Source organism: Molothrus aeneus, chromosome 13 (assembly GCF_037042795.1).
Source record: "Molothrus aeneus isolate 106 chromosome 13, BPBGC_Maene_1.0, whole genome shotgun sequence".
NCBI lineage: Eukaryota > Metazoa > Chordata > Aves > Passeriformes > Icteridae > Molothrus > Molothrus aeneus.
The window spans coordinates 15,482,990-15,496,975 of record NC_089658.1 but is presented as its reverse complement, the minus strand read 5'-3'; positions in this window follow the sequence as shown (position 1 = coordinate 15,496,975).

The window sequence follows — 13,986 nt, the reverse complement described above, 5'->3', positions numbered from 1 at the left end:
TGCATTGAAAAAGATGAGAGCCAAGCTGTTGGGATGTTCTTGATGTGTTTGCTAAAGAGCCCAGGTACCTCAGATATTCTCTTGGTATTTTCCACCCACAAAATCTGAGCCCGACCCCAGCCAGAAGGGACTGGCCTGGAAAGGCTCTGACTTGGGGCATGTAAGGAACAGGAGTGCCCAGTGGAGTTTCTAAAAATGCCTCTGAGTCTGGCTCTGAGTTTTTAAAAGTGCCTCTCTCGCTGCCTGTGAGTTACTAACTCCAAAATCTTGGGCGATGATTTAATTTTTGATTAATATGCTGTTTTAATAGACAGAGCCTCTCTCTGTGATTCTGCACATCCTGAGGGTAAGGCACAAAATTACTTTTAGAAGTTGTTTGTGCACCACATTTGAATATTTATCGGATTTAAGCTCTGGCTCTCCACAAAGAGCAGGATCAGGCCCTCAAAAACAGTAACGGTGCTTCAGTGCTAACTCCACCTTGTGCAAAAGAAGCCCCCAGGAATGAAGCATGGCCTGGAAACTCTGAGTAGGGACACTGTGAAGGGAGCAAACCCAAGAGCCAGCAGATACCCCACCTGAAACAGAAGCAATTGTGTCGTGGTTCATTCAGATGCATTTTCTTCCCTGAGTCCTTCCCTCCCTATCCCCTCTTCGCTTTACTTGTTTTTAAAGAGACATATGTCATCATTGCAAGTTCACTTTCCTGAGTTTAACCCTTGCTATATCTAGCCTGATTACTCCTAATAAAGCTTGACAGTTGGAGGGTTAATCCAACCCTTGGTCTCATGGTTTCTTCTCTGGAAACAATCTGTCCCTGAGAGCTTTCTGGCCTGTTGCAAGGTTATATCCCCCTGGGGTGCCATCAGCGCCAGCCAGGGCTCCTTTCCCATTGTCTGCCAAATGGCCACCAATTAAGTCAACTGTTCCCCAATTAGAATTTTGAGGAATTTATCTTGTTCCTCCTGTGTTCCAACTCCCAAGCAGGGGCAGTTCTTGGAGTCGGTTTCAAGGGCTTTTTTTTTTTTCCTCTTCCACAGTGAGAAGGGGGGAAATTAAATAAATAAAGAGCAGCTCTTTCCTGTAATTGGATACTCCTGGGTTTTTCCTGTTGCCCATTCACACAGCTTAATCCTGGGGTATGTGATGAGAACTTGGTAATATTTAAGGGAGGATGTTTTATTATTGTTCCAATCACCTGAATTAGCATGGCTGAAATATTTTTTGAAGTAATGCTGCTCTCAGTAAAAGTCTTCACTGTGACATCAACTATAAATATATCATGATTCTCTGAGGTAAAGGAAGAAAGCAATAATTTTATTTTGAACTGATATTATAATCAAATATGCAGGCTTGCTGTTGTTTTTTCTCTCTCTCTCTTTTTTTCTTCCTCTTACTCCCAAAATTGCTTTATTGCTTGTTTGCGTCTTTTTATGGGTGAATTAAATTCTGGGCCCTGGGTCCTATTTAATATGGGATATTCAAAGTCTGGCAAAGTTATCAGGGTAATAGATTTAACCTAAATGTACAAACCTCTCATTGATCCACTGTAGGCAAACAGGACCTTTGGCTTTCTTCCTGAGAGAGGATGTGAAAGTCTTCAGCAAACTCTTTATGTGATACCTCAACTGCCCTTACCATTGTGGACTAAAAGCTTTTAATGCCATAGGAGACTGTGCCAGGGCAGCTGTAGTGTCACCATCAATCCACATACCTGAAAATATCTTTGAACAGAAAACAATTTTTTTTCCTGTGAGTTGAAGTCCATTTTGCTAAAACATCCAAGAAAAGGGTAAGGATTAAAATGTGAGACTGAAGATAGAAACATCTCCTATCTTTTATTCCCACTTTTTAGAAATTGGTGCCCAATAATCCCTTTTTCCTCCTTGATGTTGTTACAGGTGGACCTCCCTTTCTGGAGCCTGGCTTTGCAGTTGAATAAATCCAAGGTTTCAGAGCAAACTTGGGGGTTAATAATGAAATCCTACTTTTCCACAAGGCATTCACTGTGCTGTTGAACAAGTTCTCTGGAATATGGTCCTGGGTCTTCAAACATTTTGGTAATGGAGCCATCTTACACACTTTTCTGCTGATCTTCGGCTTGTACTCAGAGTTTCTGACTCTGTCCTGGTGCTGCATTAAGTGATGTGACTAAAACTGTAACCAACATCTGTCGTGTATCTCTCCATTTTTTTTTTTTTTCCAGAAGAGTCAAGTGGTTTATTTTGGGATTGCTTAGAGAAGATTTTTAGTCCTCTTTTTCACACATTTCCTTCGTATTACTGCAAATAAGGCCAAAGCACTCCACTCACATCTGCTTCCAAGTGTCACCAATTTCCTACAAGTTCAAAAACATGAGGCAAGATGGAGATAAAGACCACATACAAAATTTAGCTGCCAATCCAGTTTTCTTTAGGGTTTATGTATGATTTTATCTGAAGTTGTGTGTCTGGCCATCCAGATTTGTTTTCAATCATTACAGAAAATGGTAAGTCTGATCCTTCATGGGAGAAATTACAGAAGTTATTCCAGATGTACACAAATAAGACTGAGACCTTTAGCACCCCTCTTAAGTCCTGTAGTTTTCTCCTATTTGACTGAAGGCAAATTGCAGTGAATTGTATGGAAAACTGACACCCTCAAAGCTTTGCAAATTGTTAAGGTTATATTATATTCTTACTTTTTAAGAATTTTGTTTGTCCAAGATACACAGCTATTCCAGGAGGAAGGGGTGAGAAAATGTCCCATACACAGTGTAACTGTAGAAAACAGAAATATATAGACAAGCTACCCTCGAGGGCAGGAGGTGGAGGAAGTTAGTGAAAAAATATAGCACAGTAATAATATCAAAAGAACAGGACAGCAAATTATAGCTGTCCCTGGTCAGATTTAATTGGGTTTTCCTCAATATAGTGAAGAGTGGTTGAGGAATTTCTTTGCTTGCCATAAAGCTCCCAGCAGTCCCCCCAGACTGTACTCAGCTCCAGTCCCATGGAAGCAAGAACATAATCTTTACCCACACATCAATACCCAGCTCCCACATCAACAAGAAGGAAGCACGCCCCATTAAAGAGGTTAATTCCCATGCGTCAAAACACTGCATTTGAGGAAGTGCAAGTAAGCATTTTAATAGAAAATTTTAAACCCATTGGGCCTGATTGTCCTCACATTGCTTTAAAATCAGTGCTGCTTGGTTTAGTTAAACCTTTGTTTTATTTTGGAGCAAGCAAAAGGATGATGGAAGTAATTCTCCCCTTTTCCTAAGTAAATCAATGATTTTGCTACAACTTTTGTCAGCTTGGTCTTCTTAAACTCAGTGAAACTCCCAAATATGGGCGAAAATCAAGCACTTATTTCCTGTTTGGCTTGCAATTCATGCTCATCCTTGCAGTGGCTCTGTGCACAGTGTAATGAATGTGCAACTTGCACGTGGTTGTTTTGCCTGTCCATGCAACCCTCAGGTGAAAAAGCAGAGCACATTTTTACAGATGCAGGTTTTATTTTCCTGTAGCCATGCTCCGGGCAAGTTCTTTGGTATTTTCCATCTCTCCCCTATGGAAAAATAGAGCAAGGAGAGAGGCAGGGGACCCAAAGTGCAGAGATGATGAACACACAGTACTGCAAATGCATCCCAATTCACTTGCTGCTGTACATGTATGTGAAGGATCTACTGCTGGGAAATTCTGTCAATACTCTGCCCATATCAGGAAGATTAAAGGCCCTGATTTTTTTTCCTTTCTTAGTTTGGGTGTTTGATTTTATATGTCCTCTCTCTTACATTTTTTTCCTTTGGAAAAGTCTTACCCACCATGCTTCACTTCAGATAAAGACAGGAATCTCTGCATGTTAGCCTGTGCAGGATGCCCTAATGTGCTAAATAATAAGTATCAATGACCTCCTGTGGCTTTTAACGCAACTCCTCCACCAAAATGTGCTCCTTTGAGGAGGGCATCCCAAAGTTCTCTTAATGGGGCATCATAGAATCATAAAATCATAGAAGAGTTTAGGTTGGAAGGTCCTTTAAAGGTCATCTATCCAATAAGCAGGGATATCTTCTATTAGACCAGGTTGCTGGGACCCCCTCAAGCTGGCCTTGAATGATTCCAGGGATGGGGCATCCGCCACCTCTCTGGGCAACTTGTGCCAGTGTTTTACTACTCCCATATTCAAAAGAAAAATCATCATGAGACTTCCATATGGGAACCACTCAAGGGGCGCCCTGGGGCATTGAGAATCCTCTTGATTTCCCTTTCCTGGCCTGTTGGGTACATGCCACTCTGAGGAGGGGGCCCAGCAAGACATCCCCTCTGATGCAGCCCTGCAAGGACTTTTGCTTGTGTCATATACAGGATGTGTCACTCCCATTCTCGGCACCCCACCAGGGCCACGCTCAGCCCGGTGCCGCCACGCCTGGAGGAACGGCTGCAATTGCTGCAGCATCAGCTATGAGCTGGTTGTGCTGAGCAGGGCTCCAGATAAAAAGGAGCCTTTGTAGCCCCTGCACAAAGGGCTCCTGGTTGCTCTTTAAGAGCTCTGCTTGAGCGTGCGTTGGGCGGGCGCTGCCTCCTTGGCACGGCGCTAACGCGCGCGAGGGCAGCGGCAGAGGAGCGAGGGCAGCACAGATGTTTGTGGCAGGAACAGCCCCGTGTGCCAGCAGGGACACAGCCCTGCCACCACAAATAATTCAGCAGCCCCAAAGAAGGCTTTCTCAGGCGCGAGAGCATCATCAGCGGTGACAAACAGGAAACTGTTCCCCAGCCAACGGCTTAAGTAGATTTGCAAGGAGCGATTTGTTTCTGTGCTGGTAGTTACAGCCCCAAAGCCTTACATGTGTATATATGTGTATATTAAAAAAATTAAATCTCAGAATTTGGCTCATTTACTGTGAGAAGCAAAAATCCTTCCCAGCCACTTTGACACAAAGTAGGTTTTGACAGGCCTGCTATGGTCAAGAGCTGTGCTTCTCCTGCATGTCAAAAGTGATATTGAATTCTCTGGGGAAGATGCTGAGGATCCTTTTTGGGTGGGTGATGCTGATCTCAGCACACCTCCTCCTGGTTGGGGGGAGAAGTGGTGTCAGTGACATCCTCTAATGGAGTCAGATGGTGCTGCCAATCTGATAATGCGACAGGTGCCCAGCGCATGCCCAGGGCTTTTGATAATTCGCATCAACAAAAGGAAATTGAGATCCTCAAGTGACGTATTGAAGAAAACTCAAAAACATGGCTGCAATTTTCTGCATTGTTTGTTACCTCTCACAAGAACTTCAACATTTTCCAGGTCAAATTTGCTTTTTCCTTTATTTCCCTATTCTACTTTGCAGTTTTCTTACTCCAAGGATAAAATGGTGGGTTTTGTTTGTTTGTCTTTTAGATCTCTGGGAAAGCCAGGTAATCTTTTTCACAAGTTATTTTTTAACTTGAAAAAACCAAACTGACAAACAACTCCCCACTAACTCAGAAGAATTTAAATAATCAACCAAACACATAAAACAAAGGACCTGAATGGACATATTTAATTTGAGTTATTTATCACTTCCTTGTAGATTCTGAGTTTTTTCAGGGCATGGAGTCAATTTCTGTTCATTGAGCTCCTATTATAATATGGCCCACTTTCACTTGCCCCTTTGCCACTGTAATAGTAATCATGAAAAAATAAACAAGTGTCAATTTTAGACCAATTTTCCTTTCTATTCTCTGAAAACATACTGAAAGACCCTGCATTTTCTCTGGTGTTTGGTAACCTGAAAAGAAACCTGATATAATACAATTGCAGCCAAAGCACTATCACTGTGTGACATTCAGCTTATAAGGAAATGTGGGAATGTGCAATCCATTCACAGTAATTTAAATGGATGTTTTGATTGGATTATGTAAGTGTATTTGTGTTTGCGTGTGCATGTGTGTGCATGCATACACGCCATAAATTGTCAAAAGAGGTCAGTCCATAAAAGTGAATTTAAACTTAATTTTACATTCTTGGTAAAAGTTCAAAGGCTAAATTCAGTTTAACCTTGGCTCAGCAGAGCTTTTCCTTCTGATTTTTCAGTCTGATATGAAAATTGCTTGTGAAATAAAGACAAACATAGGTTTGCCTGAGGAGGCATTAATAATCCGATCCTTACATGTTTGTATAGAAGACAGGTACAATCCAGTGTTGATTGCTTCTTAGCTTCTCTTTGCTTTTGCAGGAAATCCTGGGAGATAATACCAGGTCATCACAACTGAGCACTGTGCACCCAAAAACAAACATTGGCAACAATTGAAGAACCCAGCTCTCGATGGACCAAATGTGTGGGACTGATAGATCCAGATACACACAAGGAATCATCATTGCAATTCATCACACACACATTTCACTACCCACATCTGACCATTTTCCCAAACAAATCATTTAATGTGTGTATTACATTGCATTTAAATGTTTTTGTTTTAAAAAGACTTTTTGCAGAGAGTCTAAAAGATTATTTTATGAGATAAACTTAATGGTGAGTTTTCCAGTGTAAGTAAGTAAGAATCCCATGGGAACTAAAAATTTTGGGATACATTCAAACAAACACTGCAAAGTTTTGAGAAATGCCAAGTTCTTGGGAGATCAGTGTGTGTGTGTGTGTACTATGTGTTTGTATAGTCAACAATCTCCGAGCAATATGGTATGCCAGTTATTAATTCTGCACATTGCAGATGGCTTCATTATGTGTATTTAATTTCAGTACTTAAGCAAACATACAAAAGTAGGGCTTACAAACTGCTTTAGGATACGGCGGTTATGTACAGTCAAATGAAACGGAAACAAAACGGAAACAACTGATACTCCTTGGGCATGAGGTAAATCTATATTGATGGGATTAAGCCATTCAGAAGCATCCCTCGACTTGAATAGCCCTAAAACCACCAATTGCTTTGTTTGTGGTGTCGAGAAGGTACTGATCACTAGAGCCTTAATTTGCCGCAGCAGTTAAGTGCTCCAATTCCTCAGCGCAGTAATTGCCACATGTTGAGTGTGCAGATGTCTAAACACGTGGGAGCACTTCCCTTTCCTAAAGACAAATGAAGATTTTCATTTTGTTTTGTAAACGTGTCAGGATTTATCACTTAGTCATGTGTCATGCATTAGGGTGTTTATACAATACGGCTTTCCGCACCCTGGATCTGGACTTCTATGATTTCAACAACAAGGCCGTGGAGTAAAGAGGGTTTGCTAGACCTTCCCCCCTTAACCCAAGCCTTAGGCTGGACTAAAAGGAAGCATGAGCTCATAGTTTAAATGCTAAACAGAGCTTTTGCCAAGAGTAGTACAATTGTGATTCACCTATATCCTCAAAAACTTCTTGATAAAGGAGACAACATCAGCAAGGCAGGTGGATATTTAAAACAAAACAAAAAGATAAGAATAAAATTGAAATAATGTCCATCAACAGTAATTTTGTGTCTCTGTCCATATTACTCTGTGTTAAGTTGGATTTATAGCCTCTCCTCAGCCTCCTTGTACCACCCAAACACTGAATATCTACATTTTAAACCTTTCATATAAGTGGCTACATTTTAAAGCATTTTGAAGTTTGCATATGTAACATCTTATCAGAGACAGGGCGACTGACAGTAGTAATATTTCTGAAATAACTGTTCTGTAGTGGAAACCAGAATGGGCACATGTTGTGAAGTTGGAAGTGGCTTGGGCACCAAGCCTGAAGTTTGATTCATCTCTGTTTGGAGTTTGAGGCTGATGTTGATGCTGAAACTATGGAGCATCTTCTGGTAGGGCTGAGGAACAGATCTGAAACTCATACATAGCAATGAATGTGTGGTGTAGTCATCTCTCAGAAAGGTTTTACAAGCAAAGGCGGAATTAGATAGAAAGATGCCAAAATAGCTAACTGATATTTCTAATGAATATTTGAATTTTTTTAAAATCTGAAAATAAAGATAAAAAGCATCCACAAAGGTAAAAATCTGCCTCTCTGCTCTGTTACCATTTTGGATGCTGATGCTATTTTGTTTGCAGAAGCCAGCAAAAAAACCCCAAAGCAACAGTTATTTATCTGTTACCAGACAAAGACTGTAAAGAAATCCAAGAAGAGTATCCCAGCACAAAAGCCTGAACTCTTTGACCTCTCAGGCCTTGGGCTTGGACAATTGGCCAAGCTGGGCTTTTTCCTGAGAACTGCCCGAGGGCAAAGGCTGAGAAAAGATGCACATTGTTCATGGCACCATCCATTAAAGGCAAGGGCTGAAAGGCAAAAGGATCTTTCCAGGTTATAGCAGAGCTGAGAATGCAGCCTGATACTCATTTTCAAGGTAATGTAATAAAGGGAAAAAAGTGAGTTGTAGAGATCTTAATTCTTTAAAATTTAAAAGCTAATTTTGTGTCTTTTAGTCAATTTCCTATGCAGGAAGGAAGAATTTATTAACTGACTTCTGATGTTAAATGGAGTGCTAATGGGCAAGTACAACAATTCAACAGGTGCCAAGGAGAAATATAGAGACATTATATCAATATTAATCTTAGGGCTCAAAAAAGCCTTGGTAGGGGGTTTTATTAGACAGGTTATGATGGGAACACTCCTGCCATCTGCAAAGTGAAAAGGGGGTTGGGTTCCCCTGTTGAAAGTATTTGAATATTCACATTGCAAGGTATTTTGATGGAAGATTACGAATTTTGTGCCATTGGAAATTAGTGTTTGTTGACAGAAGGTGTCCTGAGCTGGAATTCCTCCTGGGAGTGATGTCTTGGAGCTGCTGTTCTCTGGCCAGGGCAGGCAAGACAGTGCTGCTGAAGAGCAGAAATATTTCCAGCATTGAACACTCAGCTGGAAACCTGAACACCCATTATTAGTCTGGATAGAAGTCAAGAGAATAGTTGAACCTGTTAAAAATCTACACAGCCGCTATTTTACAGACTGATCTTCTGCCAGTAAACAAATGCTGACTGTAATGTACTTCTGATTTTGACCCCTGGGTTGAAAATTTTCTGTATAAACACCAGCTGATGAACAGGTCGCTTTGTTTTCAAGACAAGACTCTCACACTCGAGCCCCTCACAGCAGGTCCCTGATCCAGATAAAAGACTTCAAAATGTCCAGCAATAATTTTCACTGAACAATTTTTTCTTTGTTCCAAGCTGTCAAATTGTTAGTGGGAAAGGATTAGCAGGGAAGGGAAAGTGTTTTTGTCTAAACATCTTATTTGGGTGTAAAACCAAAAAATCTATTTTGATGTTCTCAGGTAGAAAATTTCCACATTTTATAGACAAAAAGGTTTGAAAATTTCACAGTGCAAATGAAATACAACTTTAAAATGATAAAGAAAAATACAAAGAAAATATTTTGATGTTTCACAGTATTTTTTTTTCACCCAGTTGCACATATTTTCTTGCCGAAATTGTGTTTTTTTGCAGACTAATAGCTTTTTCTGTTCCATACCAAAACCAGATAGAAAGGAAGACACAGAAATTCCCTGGAATTTGAGAACTATTCATCTGTGGCTCTGATCCTCTTCACAAATGCATTAAAATAACAAACAATAGGGATATCTGGGAGTGCTGAAATAACAATCAAAATATCAGTGGAAAAAGAGCTATTCAGTTATTCAGTTAACTGGGAACCTGCTTCTCAGGGTTTTGACTCCTGAGAGATTTACCACTCACCATCTTATCTTCCTGGCTCTGTTCTTTAATGTTGATTTTTTAGTAACAGAAATGAGCTTTGGCAAAAGCACCCCTGAATTTGCAGACTGGGAAGGAATTCTGCCATGGAGGAGGCACGAATAGGTGCAGTGATAGCACAGCACCCACAGCCCCTTTTTTGGGGAAGATTTTGCTGTGTGACAGCCACTGGGAACATCTGAGCCTGGTGCTGTTTGTAGCCAGGGAATAAACATTTTCATATTTGGCTTAATTGGAACCACTGCTCAGAGGAGGATGCTCTGAGTGTTGTCAGCACAGAGTTTTTGGCCAGCCCATCCCTTTGCAGAGGAGCAGTAGCAATCCCAGCCCTGCTCAGCCCCTTTCCAAAGGATGTTGCACAACCCGGCTGCATCATGTTCTTGCTCTGTCATGTCCCTTCTCGAGCAGTGTCATAAACAGCATCTTATTCACCTCAGTGGCATGTGCAGAGGAGAAACATCACACGGCGATCCTGGGAGCTGGGGCCAGAAAAGGGAATAAAAACTGCGCAATGTGAATGACACCAGCTCGGGGCTGCTTGACAGCAGGGTTTTGTTTATTTGGGATCTGTGTGAAAATGGTAACAGGCTTTATCTCACATGAAGAATTAGTTTCCTGTTCTATTAATAGTAATAGTAATCACAACAGTAATCATAACAAAATTTCCCTCAAATGAAATGAATATTTTCTGGGTTCCAGCGTCATCTAAGTACTCCCCCCACCCCCTTAAGTCTATAAATCAAAAATAGCCCCAAAGAAACCAGCTCAGTTTTATACATGTGAAAATATGCTGAGTGGGACTGGCAGCATCTCCCATTGCAAATTCAAAAAGGGATTTGAAAAAACCCAAGGCAATAAAAACTCCCAAAATCTGGGAACACCACTGATGGGGTGTGAGGGAATGACGTGGTGGGGAGAGGTTTGAACATTCAATGTTATTGTTTAGCAAAACTTTATGTAAGAAAAATAATGATGTCGTGTTCTGTAGCTGCTAGATATATCCAATAATTTTTATTCAAACATAAATATTTAAGATACTGAAAAGCTGCTTTCTCTACTCCCTTAAAAATTCCAAACTGTACGACCAGTTCCTATAAATGACTAATCTTATTTTAAATGAAGCTAATTTTTGGCTAGGTCTTGAGAAGAAAAAAATATTGGATCTGCAACAAAATCCATATTTTTCCCCCCACACTGTATCTTAAAAATGTATCCAAACTAACAGCTTGTTTCCAGATGATATTAGATGCTCCTTTTGGTTTCCAAAATCGGGTTTTTGTATCTGGTTGTGTGACACAGAGATTGGATACAGGTTCTAGATTTTTTTTTTTTGCCCCCTCCTCTTTTTGAAGTTCAGGCTGGGAGATCTTCACAAGCTGCTGGGGACAAAAAAAAAAAAAAAAAAAAAAAAAAGGAAAAAAAGCAGGTTTAGAAAATCTGAGGATTTAAAGTGGAAGAGCACAGTCCTTCCCCCCTATGGCGGGTGGATTTATTGGGTGTCATGATGACACAATGTGTCTATTTGCAGGCGAAGAAAGCCCCCTACTTAACCTTCATCTTTTTGTGTGTGCACGTACCAGAAGGCACCACACTGTTGCTGGAAAGCAAATAATTAGTGACATGTTCTGTAACACCATTGCTATTTAAAGCTAAATCAGTGGGTTAATGCTTCTCGAAATGTGACATCCATGAGGGATTCTCGCTCCAGCACTGTTAGTCACTTGGTGGTCTCCAGAGTGACAGGATCAATGCCCCGAGTTTTAAAAGTCTTGGTTGCAATAGGAAACAAGTTTTTATTGCAGATTTTTTTTTTTTTTTTTTTGGTGGGAGGGTTGGGGGGCTTGGATCTTGGAGGCTTTGGCTCTTTCTGCCCAAAGAGCCCCACAGGAGGTGATGGTGCTCAGCCCTCTGCTGTCCTTCACCCCAGCGCATGGCTCACTGCAGCCCCTCTCCTGTGGGGCAAGGACCAGCAGGAAAAGCGCATGGGATCAACTTTGGAATTGCAGAATCCCTGAAGGCAGAGCACAGGGCTCCCCAGGGCATCTGCACAGCACTACACACCCTGAGGGGCTGAAAGAATGAACCCCAAGAGTTCCTAATTGCACGCCGACGATGGAGAGAGAGACTCTGGGGCTGGTTTTGCTCAGGAACTGAAGCAATTCTTCACTAGGGCAAATGACCTGAAAAAAACGCTTTGCATGGGTAAGAATAAAATCCAAAAGCATTGAGGAAAGGAAAAAAAAAAACAAAAAAAGAAGAAAAAGGAAGAAATAAACCAGTCAAATCACATTTTACTTCTTCTTACCCAGGAGACTGACACAGTAGCTTTTTTTTTCTCCTTCCCATTTTCCATTAAGCTGGTTCTTTAAAACACATCTGAACTTTTCCCATCCTGACGATTCCCACGGACAATTGGCAGAGAATCTAGGACAACTTGCAATACTGGGATTTTTTCCAGGCATGAGTAACTTGTTAAAAAGCCACTATTTCCCTAATACTAACAGTAAACAGAGTTCACATCCACATGAAATCCTCTGTGACCCATCGGGGAAAGTTTTTTGTATATTTATACAGGGAGATATATGAAATCATTTAATTCCTTTATCCATCAAGCACTTGGAACTCAGCATGTCCGTTTATATTTCACTTACAAAAATAAATATACACATGCATGCCAGGCTAGATTTAAAGGTATCCTTTTCCCCCAGTTGACAGCTCCATGCCTGTAGTTTTATAAGGGAAAGCTTTAGAAAGAGCAGTATTTAAAATAAAGTCAGTGAGCCATGTTTTATGTCACGCTGATGAAATATAACTCCATCACACCTGCTGCTCCTACTACTTTGGGTGGTGGACAACTCTGTTGAGCAGCTATTTCCCAATTTTCTGAGCATTTAGAAAACTTTATATTTGGACAAGCAGAAATTTTTGAGAGATATCTGCCATGTAGATGTATTAAATGTACAATGATTTCAAAACATCCCCAAATGATTACTACTTTTTGGGACCTGTTGATGTATCTAATTAAGCTAAATCTATTATGGGGAAAGGAAATCCAAAGTGCAGTAACATTTGAAGTCCCTCTCACACCATGTCCCACCACAGAAATGGGTTCTGCCTGCTCAAAGAAGTTGAAACTATCTAAAAATAAATATAGCTTATTATTTATTTCAGATTATTTATTAGTGTAAAAGTACCAGGAAGCCCTTGTAAAGTGCAGAGAAAAGGACAAACTGAATTCTGCCTGTGACTGAATTTTGGTTGCCATATGGGATGGAGCACAAGGGTGCCATCAGTTTGAGCACAAGTGCCTGGTTTTTCTTGATTGCCTTTTCAAGTACAGCTGCAAAGGCAGTGTGGTTGTTTCCAGTAGGATCATACTCCCTGCTGTAACCCTTTTTTTTGAGCACTGAACAGAAACTGGGAGGCCTGCACTCTATTCACAACTGTGCATCTCTCCCACTCAAATCTGTTCTCCTGGCTATGCCTCAGTTTCCCTGAAAAGAAAAAAATCAACACAACAGAATGAGCAAAGTACTTTATAAAACACTTTGAAGTTTGTTTTATCCTAATTATAATAATGTAATCCTAAATCATATGGCTAGAGTTATGTGATGTAAAGATTTTTCCACGTTTCTGACTTTTTCCCATCCAAAAAGGGTGTGAAGAGGCAAAGCTGTGATTTCTTTCTAGTCGGGATTTCCAGAAAACATTGGGTTTTGGAAGAATCAAAAGAAAACACATTGGCTTTGGACTGGTTTCCTCTTGGAAGGTTTTGTCAACCTCACATTCCCTGCAAGTGAAATTAGGTGTGTTTGTGTAGTATTTTATGTGCAGCCTTTTAGTCTGTCCACAAAACAAAATTCTCCTTAACAAGAGCCATTAACAACCCTCTTCCATTAGGCTGGATTTCCTCAGTGGATTATGGTTTCTTTGTTGGTCAAGTGGACACTTTCCTTGGGAGAATTTCACTTTAAAAAATGGAAATTATTTGGTTGGAAGAGTCTTTTGACTTAAACATTCCCAACTGGGTTTGCCATTCAGTGTTGATTTGGGTAGGGAGGGTGGGCATAGTGGAACATTGACAATTCCACAGACCTGAATAGTTTCCAGAGCTTTCCTGACCACCTCTGGACCACAAATTCTGGGGCAAAAGTGAAACATCCAAAGACACAGGAGAAAGGAGGATGTGGCCATCACCATCAGGACCTGAAGACTTCTTCTCCACCTCCTGCAGAAAAACCAGGGTTTCTGTGCAAACTCCATAAGTTCAGCCTTAGCATCCCTAGGTATCAAAGCAATTTCCCTTGTCTTGCACAGGAGAAA